The sequence below is a fragment of the Mycetomoellerius zeteki genome, unplaced genomic scaffold (assembly GCF_001594055.1).
Source record: "Mycetomoellerius zeteki isolate Tzet28-1 unplaced genomic scaffold, Tzet1.0 scaffold52, whole genome shotgun sequence".
NCBI classification, from domain to species: Eukaryota; Metazoa; Arthropoda; class Insecta; order Hymenoptera; family Formicidae; genus Mycetomoellerius; species Mycetomoellerius zeteki.
Genome location: NW_017257523.1, coordinates 269398 through 286006, shown reverse-complemented (window position 1 = coordinate 286006; position 16609 = coordinate 269398).

Here is a 16609-nt window from a genome sequence, read left to right as displayed (position 1 = left end):
CGCTGCTGCGGTGCGCGGCGCCCGATTGACCACCAGAGTCTGCCTTCCCGCATGCGGAGATCCCTGCCGCACGATTTTGGTGTCCCCACCCCTAAGCGCGTTTCCTACATCATATACACCATCTCCCTTCGGTCGGTGTCGTCCCTGCTCTCTCCTGCCGCGCCTCTCGCCGTCTCCGTTCCTCATTCTTTTCTCCCCCCGTTCTCGCTCTTCCTCACTCCTTCGTCCTGCGCGAGCCGAGTCGACCAGGCAGTTGCCTTGCCTCCGGGTAACGTTGCCCCTGACGAGGCTTCTCGGCCAGGACCAGTGCGGCATAACGTATATCTGGGTGGAGCCAGGCCGGCGATGGCGTGGCGGTGGCCCGTCGCGCTCGCCGTCCGTCCACGGTGGGGATAAACCGCAATTGTGCCGCTCGGCGAGTCGGCGCGGCATCGCGCAACTCTGCGCGGCGCCCTCAAGAGGCTTCGCTTCGCGGCCTCGCCACGATCGCTCTTGCTGGACGTTCTAACGGGGGCGGCGCTTGCCGTGGGCGGTGTTCCGTGCTCCCCGTTGGATCGGAGAACCCCGACGACGCCATTGTTTTCGGCGCACGACGCGGAAGGCACGGCGCGTGCGAGATCCACGCCGACGCCCGGCGTCGCGACGCCACTCTCTTCGCCGCCCGCAACTCTTTTTCGCCGCCCGCAACTCTTTTTCGCCGCGCGGATTTTTTCACGTCACCGGGGTAAGTTTGTCGCTGAGTGCACGCGTGAGTGTGTAGAAAAATGCGAAATTGTTTCAACGCTGTTTGATTCCTTCTCTTTCCGCGAGTTCAATTTAATTATTTCCTTCTCTGTCTGTCTTTCTTTCGTTTGAATTATCCTTTGTAATACGACACCAGTGCGACTATAACAATTTTTCAAAATTTTTCGACTCATTTTTGCCGAATCCAATAAGAACTAAGAGCTAATAGCTCAAAATCTCTTTGTAATTCATTATCCTGGCCGAATTATCCAACCCTAATTAAAACGTATTGATCAGTATAGCTTATACTCTGTCATAGTTTCTTGTAGTTCACATTTGAATGTCGTTTATTATATCTACTCATTAAAAATCTATTGGAATTCTGTTGAATCTCTGATTGTGCATCATTTTCTACTGCAAGTTATCCAATAATCAATGATTAATTGTTACTGTCCCTTAAGATAAGATTTACCTACGTTTGAAATAATTTTCCGTCAGATCGTTATCTTCATGCCCATCTATTCACTTCTATATATATTTTAGAATAATAGAATAAAATTCAATTTATTGGTTTCTGTAATTTTCTTTACGAGCTTCCATGCGTAGTTTGCACGGTGAAGAACGGTTTGACACGGATGAATGTCGGAGTTTGACATCCCGACGCCGCTTTCACGCATAGTGTCCATCACGGCCGTCGTAATCCACCTTCCGATTTATCTACCTTTGGCAACCTATCAATTTTATTCCATCATTTTTCCCCCCCATCTGCATGCGCGCAATCGCATACATGTGCGAGTATTGTTGTGTCGGTATTATATATTTTGTCCAACCCTCTTGTCGCACCCCTTTTCTCAAATCCCCTGTCTTTATTTTATCTTTCACGTTTTCTCGGTCTACACACGTAAGCGTAGGTTGACATAAGAGACGCCATGAGATTTCGCTAAAAGAATCCACTCTAATGAGAGATAATGGCGGCCGCGAGTAAAAACCGGCGTTTGCTCTTTCTTTGAGAATTAGCGAGCGTTTTAAAGCGATTACTTCGCATACAAAGCAAGTCGCACGAGACGGCGTATTAACGTGGAATTAGAGCAAATGCATTTTCGTATCTGACAAATGACGTTTGCTGATGGTCGGGCACTAAAAAGATGATGTTTCTTTTATAACTTATTTTGCGGGATTTATTGTATAATTTATGGTACTGTAAGAATTACAGTTTACAATTAAAACATTGTAAAAGATAAATAAATTAACAGATCAAAAGGATTGTATGGATTAAGAAATGCTTTGCTCTGTAATTGTGTTCATGTATAGAAATGTAGCGCACTTTTAGAATATTAAGGTAGAAATGCAAAAATAAGATAAATATCTTTATTAAGAGTATAATTTTGATAAACGGAATTGGCACATTTTTTTCGATCGGCGCGGCGGAACGATTTCTATAAGTGATTAAAGTAGAAACGTCTTTATGAAGTCCGGATTCGTCGTTGAGAAAATCGACACAAGTGTTAGGTAATCGAGAGGCCAACCCCTTCGCTTAAAATAAATACCGTAAGAGAGTCGAGATTCCTTTGCCCGGCCGGATGGAACAGGTGGGTCCAATTAGGCGCCAATTACCTGCATGCCTAGCTCTTTCTCGCTGGTACGGCAATCGGCGCGATTAATGACGCGCTCAGAGGAAATAACGTAGCAAAAAAAAAAGCGCAACGACGATACAATACGAGCCGTCGAGAAAGTTGCGCGGATGCATCCAGCCGACGCGTAAATTATTTCGATCATTCATCGCCCGCGAAAATCTCGTCGCCTACCAATTATTTTTTATATTTGAAAAGCGCATGTATGCCTGCCAATTGTTCGTACCAATCATAACTTCGTGTTGGCGGCATTATACGATGAGAAATTGATTTTACAATACGATTTGTTCCACGCTGTTCCCTACCATTAGTAATATGCGAGTGCAAATAGAAAACAGTATCGCTTTATGTTGCCGATAAAAAAATTAGAGATCATAAAAAATATTTTTTCTTTTAATGTGCAATTGTTTTCTATTTAACGCTTACAGAAATTTATACCGATCAATACTGAAGATAATAATTAATTATGTACTCTAAGTATTAAAAAACATTCTTCAGTACTTTTAGTACTTCAAATAAATAATTTATTATTGCTTTTCGATAATAAATTGATATTGAATTGGCTAGTATTAGATTTCTGTCAGGGTTTAACTATATAGGATTGAATTGTATCATTATATGCACAGCTGGGTCGTAGGATTCTATTAAAAAACGCGGGCGTTCTTTCGTTGAAACAAATGTTGACGAAAATAATTGAGGATATTCCTGCTTGACATTGATAAAGAATCGAGATATAAAAAAGCCACTATAATGGTAGTAATTAAAGGATTAAGAAGGTTCTAAATATATTTTCGCAATAAATTTCTTCTCTTTCCGCACAATAACGCAGCGAGAGAAAAAGCTGAAGTCAATTTAAGGTTGTGAGACTAGTTAGACCTCACAGTATTTTGTATCAAGTAACTACCAAGATTAAAGCGAACATTCACGTGACTCCATCGCGAATATGTACACAAGGAGTGTCAAAAGGCATTTAAGTATCCATCAAGTATAGATGATCTCGCTATCGACACTAAATATGTATATCTGATCGATACGCAATTGATCGGCCAGACGTGCTTAATCGAAGACGAGAGTCGATGAACATGTCGAACGTGTTGACGCGCGCGGGTTATTCAACGAAAGTTTGATGAGATTCGCGAATAGTCCTCTGAAAAGGAGAGAATTAGAGATAACAAAGGACAATAATAGGATTTCTATTCCGTGAAAAGTTACAAATTGAAAGTGCAGAAATGAAATAAACAGACAGATTGTTATATTAACGTGCAAGAAATAAGATTATTAAAGAAAAGAAATATATAAAGAAATACTCCGGCGAAGAAAATTCTCCCTTTATTTGTTAGTCAAGCTTACTCCTCGTTCATCTGTTTTTATTTTGAAACTGGCATAAGCCAAACTCGGAAAATTTAAATTACGTCTTAGCTTTTTCACCGCTTATCCACTTGTGCTAATATTTTGCTTAAATTCGTTATACTTGAAAACTTGATTCGCATCATTTACAAGATAAATACATTACGTTTCAACGGGAGGCGGGATTTCTCGAGAAATCTTCAATGTTATACGCGATCCGATTGACGAAGTTTCGGGAATGGTATACCATTCGACGATGAACACGGGAGAGTGGACGAGAGCCGTCAGGATAATAACGTCTTTATATGCTGTAGCCTCCACTAATATTGCCTCCAGCTAGGCAGCACTCGGCTGATAGCCGTGAAACACGCGGCAGCAAGTTGCTGTCAAAGTTCGGTAGCGAGTCTTTCGACACGGTCCTCGTGTACCTTTCGGCTTTAGCTGCCGCGTACAATTGGATTTATCAAATCGGCGCCGAAACGTGACGAATCCCATATGCTGCATTTGTCCACAATGTACAGCGTTGACATTTCGAATAATTACTGGTGTACAAGAATGATTTTGCTGAAAAATTTAAAATTTTACTAACATACAGATCTGAAAATAATTTTGTTGGACTATTAAAATAATTATATTGGAAACTAATAAATGAGCAATATTGCAAAATTTTTTTAAATTCTATAGCAACCAATTTAAATTTCTCTAATAAAATTATTTTGATGGTGCAACAAAATTATTTTCAAATCTGTATCTAGCAAAACTTTAGATCTTTTAACAAAATCGTTCTTTCTGTGTAGAACTAAATTAATCAGTACCTATATACAAGTATGAAGTATTCTTATTGACATATTACGGAAAGAGAGAATAGTTTTGTTGAAATATCTAAAACTTTAGGTAGATACAGATCTGAAAATAATTTTTTTGAATTATCAAACTAAGAATGCTCAGCTGATTGCTAAAATGCTCTAAAACTTTCTGTAATATTGTTCATAATGTTTGAATTTTTTACGTAATTATTTTGATGATCCAGCAAAATTACTTTTAGATTCGCAAAAGTTTTAGCATTCTAGTAACTAGTTTGAGCGTTTCACATAATTATTTTGATCCAAAAATATTTTTAGATCTGTATCTACCTAAATTTTTTACTTTAGCAAAACAGTTCTTTTGAATGTACCAATAAGAAAACTTGTATAGGGGCTGATATTAATTTAGTTTGAATTAGTAATTATCCCAATTGTTACATTACATAATGCAATATTGCTCATTATGTATAAGTTCTTTAAATAATTATTTTGATAATTCGACAAAATTATTTTCAGTGCTACATCTAAATTTCTGGATGTTTCAGTAAAATCGTTCTTTCCATATACTAATACTCACCATATCTTTTTCGCATGGATTTTTCGCAGTATCATTTGCAAACTTATACACTTCGCTTAGTTCGACCTATTATTATATCGAATATTCCACAAAACAACCGACGCTTAGCGGTATTTTTAATCGAACCGATTTCATGCGCAACGATGTTGTTCGAACGTTTAACACGAATAGAATACTATCGAGGCCGCATTGTTGGCAGCATTTTCATCCGAAGCATTTGCAATTCCTCTTTATTGCCTTTCGGCTTATCCGGATTGCGCCTCGCGCATTTACGAGTTGTATTTCATCCTGATAATCGCCATTAAGTTAACGAACTGCAATACGGGCATTTGAACGCATGGAACACGCGGATTAACGTACATTAATAAAATTATCCGTGTGAACAATGGATTATGCGCTCGCGGGCTTTAAATGTCTCGTTCCATGACAAAAAGAGACCGGCGCAATGTGATTATCGGAACAAAAAAAAATAACGCGGGACAAAGATACGCCGCGGAGAATAATAATTACAATTTATGAGTAATTGATTTACCCACGTACGTATAATAACAACGGGGATAGCAATCGAGCGATTTGTTATAAACGCGATATTGGCTTCTGCTGTACTCGTCATTTAAAAAAATATAAATTGGGGGGATATATAAACTACAGCCTTGCCCATAAGTACAAAGCCATCAATTTATTATATTCTCTTGGAAAAGGTGGTAATAAAATTCGAAGCAAAACTAACAAAATATTGAAATTGTTATAAAAATAAATATTATTTTTTAATAAAACCATTTTTTATTTATTTTTTATTAGATATAAAATGTTTACGTCAATTTGTGAGGTTGCTCTACACTTTTGATCAGAATTATGGGCGCCGACTTGTGTGTGTGTATGTGTGTATGTGTGTGCGTGCGTGTGCGTGTGTGTGTGTGTACGGGGAGTGCGTGGAATATTCCACACATCAGAATTTTTCATGTGTGCAATTCTACACGAATATCTTTTGAAGACGTTGTTATGATTCTTCGTAAAGATAAGGCCGTAAGAGACTTGATTTCAGAGTACACAAAACTATTAATTCAAATATGTACTTTTAATAATAGTGATGATGTGTGCTGCACAACGTTTCTGCCTTGAGATTCTTGAGAAGGTTGAAAACATATTTGCATAATTCTATAATGCAACTAGTTCGATTGAATTCAGTAACTATATTACATTCCGATATTGCTGAAACTTTGAATATTGATGCACTTATGAATGAATTCATTATAAAAAATAATATTTGGAGAGTTCAACGTTTGCTCTAAGTGTTTCAACAGGTTAAACAAAAATATTTATAAAAATTTATTATTGAAAGAATTTTGTTGTTCATTATTCTGTTATGATCTTGATATGAAAGTCTATAAAGAAGTCTATAAAGAAGTATTAATATGAAAGTACCTAATGAAAATTTTGTTGTGTTCCTCTCCCGTCACGTTAATTATCCAACTTTACACAAAGCAAATCGACAATCACCCCTAGCCAAAATTATATACACATGTAAATTACAATAATCCGACAAAAATTTCTTCTAATGCCTGCTTCTACTAGTTCAATTTTAATTTCAGTTTCTTCATCTTTCTCTAGTTCTAAGAATTAGGAAAAGATGAAAAGTAAGTTGAACCGAGATTAAAGTTAATCTACGTTGGTACACTGAAAGAAAAGATTGACTGCAAATTAGATGGTAAAATAATTGCAGCAACCAAAAATTGGCTGCTGCAATTATTTTACCATCTAATTTGCAGTCAATCTTTTCTTTCAGTGTACCAATGTACCAATACTGACGTTGCGTTAGCCTATCCGCAATGTCAGTATAGGATTTCGATAGGCTAACGCAACGAAAAATTGGCTGCTGCAACCAATTAAAAATGTTATGCCATTCAGTCAATCTTTTCTTTCAATGTAGAACCGGGCATAAAACGAATAATGAAGCATTTAGATCAGTATTGGTTATTCAAGGAGTATAAAGATATCGGCTTTTTAAAGGGCAAACTTTGCCGAAACATAGTTACCCTCGCGAAACTTGCGCTGTCGAACGTATCGAATTACTCTCCACATTTGCTCTTTTCCGAGTTGCGACTCGCTACGCGGAAGCGTCGGGGGCCCGTATCCCCGTAAATGGCGTTAGGTGAATTTTATTATTCTCTGATTTCAGGCTTCGGCGCCCGGCGACGAAGGACGCGGGCGCAGCAAGTGCATCTCTTTGCGGCGAACGGGGCGCCCGACATCGCGGTGTAATCAGACACCGGCATGAGGGGAACGGCGCGGGAGGGAAAAGCAGAGACGTAAACGTAATTGGAAACATCCGAGAGGGAGATTCGCCACGCTTCTGATCCGCGCCGCGTTTCGCCTGTTTCCATTCTCCCTTCGGACCGTTCGTCGGCAACGCAAGCGCCATATCTCCGCTTTTTCTCGCGTACTATCTGGTAATTTTCGCGTCGGTTGGACCATGGTGTAACAGTATCTTTCAATAAGTCATTAGTAATAAATTAGAAGTCAGGAGCTAAAAATTGATCAATAGTCGATTATTCTTCTTACATTCGACTATGATTGATCAATTTCTAACTTCTGATCAATTTCTGATTTATTACTAATGACTTGTTGTAGAGTTGTAGAAATTAAGCCTCCAAGGCTTAATGACGAGAGATTTATTCGCGTCGCATGCTCCAACATGTTTCTTTTTACCATAGCTCCTACTCACTCCAACGCGCTCGTTTCACTCCCGAGACGCGTAGTCGATGATCAATCAAAAAATGGACTCACTAATAGTCGCGACACAGACCTTTGCATAAAGCATAACACATAAGAGAATCGACCAATCTTGAATCCTTCCTTTCCTTCCACTTCACGGAAAAGAAGAATTTTGATTGATTCTCTTATGCATTATGCGTTATGTGTTATGCAAAAGTCTGTGTCCCTAAGGCTATGTACCAAATTTGACTGCCAGTATTGAAAATCTACAGTGTACATACGTAACGTAAACTGTAGATTTTTAACGCTGGCAGTAAATTTGGAACACGGCCAATGTTATAAGTCCCAATATGGAGCCGCGCTGTTAATTTATCATCGAAAGAAATTGTTCCAAAATTATAATCGACCGCCATTATATTGACGCGCAATGAATTACCTTATATTCTCACATCATGGATTGGACAACAAAAATTTACTTGCGTCGATTTGTGTCACCAAATGAAAAGCATTCATCATTTTCCTCGGGAAAAATATCTCACAAAATCTATCGACGTATAATTTAAAAGTTTCCTTGATAATGAAAGTTCTAGTGCTGGAAAATGACATTCGATATTGTCACCGGTTTAAGAACCGCATGATCGCAATTAGTGCTAAAAGCGGGACGTGAATACACGCTATAATTACGCAATTTTCCGCTTATTAATACTGTACGTTTATCTTGTTTGTGCGACTTCAAAGATATTTTATATTTACACGAGACCATCTCAGGAACATGGCTATGAGAGAAAAGCGCTTTCTTTGTGACGACGTTTACAATTACGTACGTGCGGCTTTGTAAATGGCAGGGCGCGCGCGCCACGCATGATTAAGCAGAGCCCGGCGATAATGCGCTGCGTGCGGCTCTCTGGCGTAAAGAAGGTGTAAATACCTCCCGATGATTCCTCGTAGGATCGAGGCGGATCGGTGCAAAGGGAGCCGACACGAAGGCGGCTCCTTTCTCGTCGATAGTTTCAATGGAGAGTTTTTCTCATAGAGCCAGTCGCCCTCTCCCCCCTTCTCTGTCTCTCTCTTTCCTTCTGTTGCTTTCACTCTATTCTCCCGTCCCCCTTCATGCCGATGTACGCGTGTACACGGAGAGAACGATAAAAAAGACGAGATCTCAAAAGGTACGCGGAGCACCGCCTCTGATGAATGCCGCAACCAGTTGGCCACCATGTTTTCCCTCCGCCGGTGTGTGTACGCCCTACTCTCCGAAACATCCCCTGTGCCGCGTCCCTCCGCGTGTGCCGACTTTCCAACCCCTCGCAAAACCGCGATTGAACCCTTGTACATCCAGCTCGTATACGGCGTACTGCGGCGTTCAGAGGTGATTTTACGTGCGCTTTGTGAGCGACGGAATGGGTAACTTTTACAGTTATCGAGCAACGCTACAGAAATGTACACTGACAAATTGGATTGCCATCAATGATTTTAAAGCGAGGACGAAAGATCAGCAGCGTGCATCGCGAAAAGCTGCCATATTGTATGTGTGTACTGTACCTATATAACGTGATTGGTAAAAATTAAAATTTTTCAATGAAGATTGTAAAGATAGAAATTGACTGAAAAAAGGATGGAGAGAAGAAAAATGAAAAAACAGAAAAGTAACGTTTTAAGCGAAGAGATTTGAACAATGAAATAATAAGATAATCAATATTCTTCAAGCAATCGCTTCGATATCTATAGAATAGCAATATTGTTATATACATACTGTTCAATTTAAACACAAACGCACAATTTTGTCTACGAAGAAAGCGCCTCTTCGATTCCATTGATTTGTAACAACTTCGTGGCGGATCCAGCGTATACGTGTAGAAGAAGACATAAATGAAAGAAGAGAAGCAGAAGACGGAGGAAGAAAAAACGAAAACGCGGACAGGGCAAGAAAGAGAAAGCCGACCGATAAACAAACTGCCAAGGATCGCGGCACTTTAATCTTCCTTTGAAGGCATCGGCCGCTCTTTGCGGCATTGAATGAAAGGAGAACAGGCGGGAGGGGACCCGAACCCACCCCATTTCTCCCTCTTCCGCGCACTCGACCCCGCGACTCATTATGGCAACATGCGGTAAGTATGCTCGCGCTTAAGTCTCGGTGTACCCTTCGGACGAGGGTTACCCTAAACAGCATCGGTATTAGTTACACGTATATACGTGCCCATCGCAAAAAGTGATGGTCGAGGGCCCAGAACATGAGGCACTGCGTTACGGCACTGTTAAAAACCGTCGGGGCCGGGGACAGGGTGGAGGAGAACATCCCTTATTTCGCGGCGGCTCGTTGCACGGCTCGGCGCATCCGAATAGTCTCCACTCCCTTGATCCGGGAGTTCCAGGTGGTTCCTTACCCCCTCCCGCCTTTTGGACATATACTCTCAAAAATTAGGCATCGTGGATACTAAACCGATGGTACGCATTTCACAGCTGCGATAGAACGGCTAGCAAGCCGCGCGTGTCTCCACCTTTGTCCTTCTCGTCCTCACTTCGGTCGTCATTGTATTTTCTCAATCCTAGCAGTGTATTCAGCTATGAATCTAAAAAAAGCGTAAAAATAAATCTAAAATAATATTAAAACTTGACTCAATGTATTTAACTCTGCTGGTCTGTTCAAATCTACGATCATATCATTTTGACTAATGCAATTAAAAAGTTATAAAAAGTAGAAAATAAAAAATTTTTACAGAAAAAGGATTTGACGTTAACAGACGAAGTTATCATATTTGACTTTGGTATTCCAGAAAAGTTTTTTTTTTAAATAAAATAATAGAAAATAAATTACATTTTTTATTAAATAGACTTGAACAGATCAGTGCCTTTTTGTAATTCTTAACAACAGTTCGTTATCATTATAATATCATTGCATGCGTTTTTATTATATACATGGTGATCCAGACCAGGACGCAAGAACCGGCATGTACGCACTGTTTATGAAAATACTGAATCGAAAAATCTTTTACTATTTTGCAATTTTTGCAATTTTTTTTTAGTTACTCAATAAGCAGAATGTCTAACATCGACGTATAAGATAATTTCAGAATATCTTTAAGAGTTTTTTAAGAAATATTTCTGAGATATTTCATTAAAGAACTTTAAAAAATATTTTAATGTTGTCTTATACATCGATACGGCAATTTTTAGAAATTTATATCTCGTTGCGACTATTATAAAATAGTAAAGGATTTTTCGATTCAGTTTTTCATAAAATGCCGCCCCTTGCAGCTGATCTGGATCACCCTGTATACATGCGCAACGACGATATAACGATATCGACTTTGTCATTAAAAGTTACAGAATACAGACACAACAGTTGATTTTCCATGAACATAATTTAAGGGAATTAGTAAATAACAAATTGTTTACATTACGTAATTATAATTTACAGAAGCTTTAAAAAATATTTAAAAAGGTATATTGGATTATATTCTCGTTTATTACTAGCTTTACAAAAATGAAATATAAACGAAAGAGTTTCCATAAACTCACCCGCTTTTACAGTTGGAATATGTATTGACGAAAGCTCATAACTTTTTACGAAAACTCGTTGAAACTTGAAAGTTCTGCAAAATTCGAAATAAACCTTTTTAAGTCTCAATCTCTTTGTGTATAACCAAATATATATATATATATATATATGTAATTCCTACAGAAAAATACTTGCCCGTGAATATAACGTTTCTATTAAATAAGCAGAACTTAAAAATGTTTACGATCACACTTAGGTATATAAATATAGGGTACGAGTGAATTTCCATTTAGTCTGTCGCTACTTCGAGTAACAATTTAGCGCTTAAGTTCTCAGACAGTGCCAGGTAAGGGAAGAAGAGCCGCAGCAGCGTGGTACCAGGACCCGAAGATAATCCCGATGGTGATGGCGACCGGTGCCGACGTGATGGGACTTACCCCACCCCTCGTGCAGAGTGCCAACCCCTCGAGTAAGAGGCAACGATACCGCCGAGGTCTGAAAGGCCGCTGCGAATAACGCGCTTACGCGCGATCATCCGACCGCGAGTCTCGATGCCCGTGACAGATCGTGCCGCGGCGTCCTTGTGAATATTGCAGGACTAAAGCCTGCGCTAAAGAGCGAAAAGGATGTAGAGGGGGCACTAAGTCTTTCGTGGATGGTCGAGCGCGTACCGCCGCACCGGCGACAATACGGTGTAGATTACTTTTCAGAATGGGCGGCGTGACGTAAACACGCTCCGGCGGTTTTTTCTTCGCGAACAATACCCGTGTTTGCCGACACAATTTGTCTCGGATTTTAGGTGCGTCGGCATAAATGCGTGTGCCTAGATACCTAGATGCCGAACGATGCGCATCAAGCTCCGAAAGTTTGCATTTATATCTATAATCGTCGCTTATGTTGGCGAACGTTAAACTTTTTCCTGACTTGTTGAGGTAGATAATGCATAAAAAATTAGTATTACTCATTATTAATTAATATACTCAATGAATTAATAATAATATTTGCATTTGAGGAGCAGACTTTCAAAATGCATTTTGTCCAAAATTTGTTATTTTCAGAAAACGAGAAAGAAAGAGACTCCGCACACAAGAAAATTACGCACTTTACAGATAATAACAATATGCCAATCAGTAGGATGTGTGAAATATTAAACGATGAAAAAATGCTTTCTGAACATCTCAGAATAACTTATAATATGAGTCTTTCAACACTGAATATTACGCCATCTCTAATTAAAAAAATGAAATTTTGGACAAAATGTATTTTGAAATTCTGCTCTTCATTTATTCTTCGTTGTAAAATACATAAAAAGATCTGGTTGCAATGTATCATATTTTAATCCTATTTTTTATCCTAGTTTCATCGTTTCTAGGTATTGAGTTATTCTACTAGCTTAGCCGTTTAGAAATGCAGCCGTAGCTGAGCCGGTTTGGTAGCTAGGGGAACTCATTATACTGTGAGTAATATTACCTCACGCGGCATATAATATTAACACGGACGTCTCAAGAAGTTGGAAAAGGGTCGAGCAGCGCGTCGCGATCGAGATTGATTTGATCTACCGCCGACAGGGTGGTAAGCGAAACGATATGCCCTGGATATTGGGGCCTGATGAAGGCTTCTCAAATGTCGTGTTGGACTCGGACAGCGAGTAACAGAAAAAGAGGAAAGAGAAAGAAAAGGAAACAAAGAAGGAAAAGAGAGAGAGAGAGAGAAGGATAGAGACTGATTGAAATAGAATGGGAGACTAAGCGAGAAGGACGCATTCCTAGACGGCTTACAGAATAGACACCGCATCAGCCATCGCACGTTTTCTCATACCGAAAGGTAGCGGATTTGTTTCTTCTTCTTATCCGATCTTGGAGCAAGAGCCTCTTGCTTACAGGTCACAACCCTGCCGTACAAAGACGCACTCTGAAGACGTAACGTCTCTAGTGTCATCTTCGAAGAACTCGGAATTACATGAAGATTACGTAACACTGTTGCTTCCTTCTTTTCACTGAAATTTAGAGGAAACTAAAATATAATTTTATATAAAATTGAATTTTATACAAAAAATATAATTACAATTAAATATAATTTAATTATTAGGTAAATATAATTTTATATAAAATTAATCGATCAACTGATTTATATTATTTTACACATTAATTTTTTTACATTAAATATTTTTAGTGTGATATACATTTTGTTGTTTGTGCAGAAATATGATACTAAAAATCTCATTATTTTTAACCATAATAAAAATACATTATTTTCGGTGTCCTTTAGAATTTATGCGTAAGAAACGTCAGTTTCGAGGGTTCACTGTCAAATAATTATCTGTTTTATTGTCCCGATCCGTTAAAACGATCAGAGTGACGCGCCTATAAAACATAACACTTATCCTTAACGTTCGCCGATATTTATGGAGTACTGATTACATCGTATAATAGCAAGTCGAATCACTGGGCGAGCTCCCCCAATGCATAGATCCCTCTTCCGTTATAGAGAGCCAGCCGAGTGTGAAGTATTATCATACAAATATAATCCTCCCTCGACTCTGTTCGGAGAGAAATAATATTTGTCCTGATCGTACGACCAATTATCTCAACTTGTGCGATATGCCAATGCGCATATATGCATACATAGGGTACCCGTATTCTTTCTCCTTCGTTACGATTATTGATATGTATAGGCGAATAAACATCTCTGCTCCATAGCACAAATGTATTCGAATGTATTCGTTCAGCCTCTGTGCTTTTGTTAAAGATCTAAATTTTATTATAGTTAATATGCGTGTTTTATAAAATAAAAAATATTAAGATTGATAATGGAATATGACTTTTTAAAATAAAGAGAATTTTTAATACAGTGTAGTTTGAAGTCATTTTTATTAAAATTCTGAGTATAATTTTCAGCACCAGTGTGCGTTTTTTACATATTTCATTTATAAAAATGATGTTAATTTGAATTTATAAAATGAAAAATATATTTTGCGATATTGCCCGAAAGCTTTATTCTCGATGTTGAAGAAATATTTTCTACATAATAAACGAAGATAAACAACAAGTTGTACAAATAAGGAGGACTTAAAAGTAAAAGAAATCTCACAGAGTGCATTCATTTACTCGAACGCAATGTGTAATTGACGACAACAGTGCAGCTGTTTGTGCTATATCCAACCCTCCACGAAATAGTTAGACTCATCTAGACGGGATCGATTGTAGCCAGTAGCATACGCTGCAAGATCGGTCCGACAATGATTCGCCTTCTCCGTGGCTCCGCGATTGATGAAACCGCCCGTGAGAATCTTCTGAATCAATCTCTGTGCGGTCTCATTTATCGAGTCGCGTCGCTCAATCTCACTAGATTTCGGATAGTAACGAATGTCCGAGGCAGAATCGATAAGCCTGGGATTTCTTGGTTTGTAGATATCAGTCTCCGCATTTGTTTCCGCAGCGAAATCTCAGCTTATCCCTCTGCCCGTAATTTTCTTTATCAGCCATTGTTATCGTAAAACAATACTTGAAAGTTAAAATGATTTAAATAAATTTTGTTACTTTTTTAGTAGAATTAATTGGCGAACATTGTAAAGTTTTCATCAGGATGAAAAACATCAATTTAACGTTGTAATTTTGAAAAATGGTTTGTCTTCCATTTCAATTATTTTAAAATATTAAACATTTTATTTTTTATATGAAAAAAACCCATCGCGATATATACAATGTATTCTGAATTTTATTGAAATGTCAGGCTATTATACTGTATAATATCCAAATACAAAGCCAATCAAATTTCATTCGGTTTGTTCGGCACAAACCGCAGCGGTAAGTTGGCATTTCATCCACATTGACGAATCACTGGCAGCGACTAATATAGTAGCATTCAAATTAGATGCCTCGTTTCCTCTTGCGGAGCTTCTCTCCCGCCGTGACAGATATATCGAGAATTAACATCGTCGAAAATGGAAAAAAGAGCGCGGGATGTGGTAGCAGGAGGCAAGGACCTCGTTCCCGACTCTCGGCATCGGCAAAGCATTCCTCATGTCAGAACATCGCTGTGCTTCTAATCCTCGATGCGAAGGGAGTCGGGCGAGGTCAGCGGGGCGCTTCGACGAGAGGCTACTGGTTTCTGGCTCCGCGCTTCGAGTACCTCCTATCCGGACTGTTTCTCCGTGCCCTCGTCAAACTCGGGAGCTCGTGCGCTCGTCCCCACGACGTCTCAGCGTGAACCCTGTGCCCGTCTTCAACGTCCGCACGAATTTCAGCGGTGACTTCGCGGGTCGAAGGGAGAACGCGGAGAGTGACGGAGAGAAAGAGGAGACCTACTTTTTTTCTGACATCACTGTAGAGGGCATTAACTGGATGTGGAGTGAGACAGGTCATTTCAAAATTTGAATTTAAAGAAAACTGATCCACAGTTAGTTAATAGTATCATCCAGTTGAGTTCATCGGTAGTATTAAATTATAAGGTAATTGCACCTTATTATTAATGTATAGAGAACAAGTTGAGTAATTTTATTTTACAACACTAATAAAAATATTCTAGCTATTTTTGTCGAACTTGGCAAACTTTACTTGCCTGATAGTAAAAACGTCGGAAATATAAGGTAAAGAATACATTATAGTAATTATAATAAATTCATTCAAGTGATTGTTATCTTACAGTAAAAGTAAATTATACTATTCTCGAGATTGTAAGTAACAACTCTCAAAATTTACTTTACGAAATGTAAAAAGTACTTTACAGTACAGCCATACGACGATCGCTCATTTAACAGAAAAGTAAAGTAAATTTTACATAAGTGGCCGCCTGTGATCTTTATCACCTGCTAATTCCATAAAATTTACTAGAATTTTAGCGCATGTCACTTTTTTCTCCGTATACTCAATATTGCCTACTTGCTGTTCTTAATTAAGTAATTACACGGATAACTTAATATTTACTACACGCATGTAAATATTAAAAATGTCTCATATTTTCAATTAATATCTCAATTCAATTAATGTCTCAAATTTTTAATTAATGTTTCCTATTTTGAATCTGACTATCAAGTTTCAATATTGAATTCAGCAAAAGTACAGACGATTGAAATGCAAGAACATGAAGTTGAATTTTTATAAACGACCTATCTCACAGAAATATTCGCATAGATCTCGATTCTATGAATGATTGCGAAATCAATCGTATCCACGGATAATATTGCGTGAATCGATGTGGACAAAGTCCACATAACGTTATTCCGAAGGTCTCCCGACGAGATATCGGTATGCGAGATCGTACGCGAGTCCTTTTTGCAGTCGCGTTCACCGAACACGACAACGAGATCGCTCAGTCC